Source organism: Bos taurus, chromosome 23 (genome assembly GCF_002263795.3).
Source record: "Bos taurus isolate L1 Dominette 01449 registration number 42190680 breed Hereford chromosome 23, ARS-UCD2.0, whole genome shotgun sequence".
NCBI classification, from domain to species: domain Eukaryota; kingdom Metazoa; phylum Chordata; class Mammalia; order Artiodactyla; family Bovidae; genus Bos; species Bos taurus.
The window spans coordinates 8,328,699-8,332,022 of NC_037350.1; positions in this window are offsets into that span (position 1 = coordinate 8,328,699).

The following is a 3,324-nucleotide window of genomic DNA, read 5'->3' on the forward strand; positions in this document are numbered from 1 at the left end:
GTGCAGAAACCCATGAAATAGAAAACAGAAAAACAGAATTGATGAAACCAAAAGCCGCTTCCTGAGAAAATCAACAAAATTCATAAACCTGTAGCCAGACTGGTCAGGGAAAAAGAAAATACAAATCACCAGTATTAGGAATGAAAGATTCTACATCACAACAGATTCTGCAGGCCATAAAAGAATAATAAGGAAATATTAGGAACAACGTTTTGCAAATAAATTCAATAACATAGTTGAAATGGAAAATACATGGAAACAAAGACAAATTATCAAAGCACACTTGAGAGATAGATAAATGTATACCACTTTAGGTTGAATTTATACCATCTTAACTTCAATGGCATACATTAACTCCTCCTATTCAATTCCACGTCCCCCTTTAAGTTGGTATTGTGACAAATACATCTTTATATATTATATGCATATTAACACATTCATAATTATGTTTTTATGCATCTGTGTTTTAAACCATATAAGAATGAAAGAGGAGTTGCACACCCAAAATACAATAATACTAGCTTTTATTTTACTTTGTAGTTACCTTTATCAGTGAACTTTTTTTCTTTATATGACTTTGAGTTACCAGTGACTTTTGGTTTTAGTCAGAATGACTCCCTTTGAGAAGCCTTGAGGGCTTCCCAGGTGGCTCATTGGTGGAAGAATCCGCCTGCCAATGCAGGAAACGCCAGTTCAATCCCTGGAGCAACATCCCCTGGAGGAGGAAATAGTAACCCACTCCAGTATTCTTGCCTTGAGAATCCTATGGACAGAGGTGCCTGGTGGGCTACAGTCCACAGGGTCGCAGAGTCAGACACGACTGAACGACTGAGCATATACGCACAGCATTTCTTGTACGGTAGGTCTACTAAGAACAATAGCTTTTGTTTATCCAGGAATGTCTGAACTTCTCTATGACAATTTTTATGGATATAGAATTACTGGTTGACAGGATTTTTTGTTTTCCTGTCAGTTCGTTAAACATATCATTCTACTGGTTTCTGGCCTTCATGGTTTCTGATGATAAATCAACTCTTAATCTTAGGATGGTAATTATAATCACCATGGTAACCAATAAAAAATAAGTAGGAAATACACAGAAAATGAAAAGAAAATCAAAATAGTACATACTAGGAGAAAAATCAAACACAAAAGAATGCAGCACTGGGAGGACTGAGGAACAAAAAAGATGACAATATAGGAAACAGCACTACGGCAGAAGTAAGTCCCTCAGTATCAGTAGTCACTTTAAATGGAAAGAGACCACACCCACTAATTAAAAGACAGGGATTGGTGACAGTGCACAATTTATGAGTGAATTTATGCCACTCAACTATATGTTTCAAATTATTAAAATGGTAAATTTTATGTATATTTTATCACTCACCAAAAAAAGCAGAATGGATTTTTAAACGAACTAGCAAGATTTGAATAAACATTTCCCCAAAGAAGATATGCAAATGGCCAAGTAAGTACATGAAAAGATGTTCAACATCAGTAATCATTCAGCTCAGTTCAGTTCAGTCGCTCAGTCGTGTCTGACACTTTGCACCCCACGGACTGCAGCACGCCATCCTTCCCTGTCCATCATCAACTCCCGGAGCTTGCTCAAACACAAGTCCATTGAGTCAGTGATGCCATCCAACCATCTCATCCTCTGTCGTCCCTTTCTCCTCCTGCCTTCTCAATCTTTCCCAGCATCAGGGTCTTTCTCAATGAGTCAGTGGCATCAGGTGGCCAAAGTATTGGAGCTTCAGCTTCAGCATCAGTCCTTCAATGACTATTCAGGACTGAGTTCCTTTAGGATGGACTGGTTGCATCTCCTCACAGTCCAAGAGACTCTCAAGAGTCTTCTCCAACACCACAGTTCAAAAGCATCAATTCTTTGGTGCTCAGCTTTCCTTACGGTCCCAATCTCACATCCATACATACTACTGGAAAAAACATCGCTTTGACTATATGAACCTTTGTCAGCAAAGTGACGTCTCTGCTTTTTCATATGCTGTCTAGGTTGGTCATAATTTTTCTTCCAAGGAGCAAGTGTCTTTTAATTTCATGGCTGCAGTCACCATCTGCAGTGATTCTGGAGCCCAAGAAAATAAAGCCTGTCGCTGTTTCCATTGTTTCCCCATCTATTTGCCATGAAGGAATAGACCAGATGCCATGATCTTAGTTTTCTGAATGTTGAGTTTTAAGCCAACTTTTTCACTCTCCTCTTTCACTTTCGTCAAGAGGCTCTTTAGTTCCTCTTCACTTTCTGCCATAAGGGTGTTGTCATTTGCTTATCTGAGGTAATTGATATTTCTCCCTGCAATCTTGATTCCAACTTGTGCTTCATCCAATCTGGCATTTCGCATGATGTACTCTGCATGTAAGTTAAATAAGCAGGGTGACAATATACAGCCTTGAGGTACACCTTTCCCTTTTTGGAACCAACCCATTGTTCCATATCCGGTTCTAACTGTTGCTTCTTGACCTGCATACAGATTTCTCAGGATGCAGGTACGGTGATCTGGTATTCCCCATCTCTTGAAGGATTTTCCAGTTTGTTGTGATCTACAGTCAAAGACTTTGGTGCAGTCAATGAAGCAGAAGATGTTTTTTCTGGAATTCTCTTGCTTTTTCTAAGATCCAACACATGTTGGCAATTTGATCTCTGGTTCCTCTGCCTTTTCTAAATCCAGCTTGAACATCTGCAATTTCTCAGTTCATGTAGTGTTGAAGCCTGGTTTGGAGAATTTTGAGCTATAATTTGCTAGCATGTGAAATGAGCACAATTGTGCGGTAGTTTGAATATTCTTTGGCATTGCCTTTCTTTGGGATTGGAATGAAAAGAGGTGGGGAAGGATCCAAGTATATGCTGCTGTCAAGAGACTTACTTTAGACCCAGAGACACAAATAAGTTGAAAGTGAAAGAATGGAAAGATATTCTTTCCATTCTTTGATTATTCCAAAGAATAATCAAAAGAGACCTAGGGTGGTTATACTCATATCACAAAATAGATTTTACATCAAAAACTGTTACTAGAGACAAAGGAGGACATTTTATATTGATACCAACGTCAATTCATGAAGAAGCTTTAACAGTTATGTATACAGCGAACAGGGCTCCCCAGGTGGCACCAGTGGTAAAGAACCTGCCTGCCAATGCAGGAGACATAAGAGACATGGGCTCTATTCCTGCGTCGGGAAGATCTCCTGGAGGAGGGCATGGCAACCCACTCCAGTATTCTTGCCTGGAGAATCCCATGGACAGAGGAGCCTGGTGGGCTATAGTCCACAGGTTTGGAGAGAATCAGACACGACTGGAGCAACTTAGCATGC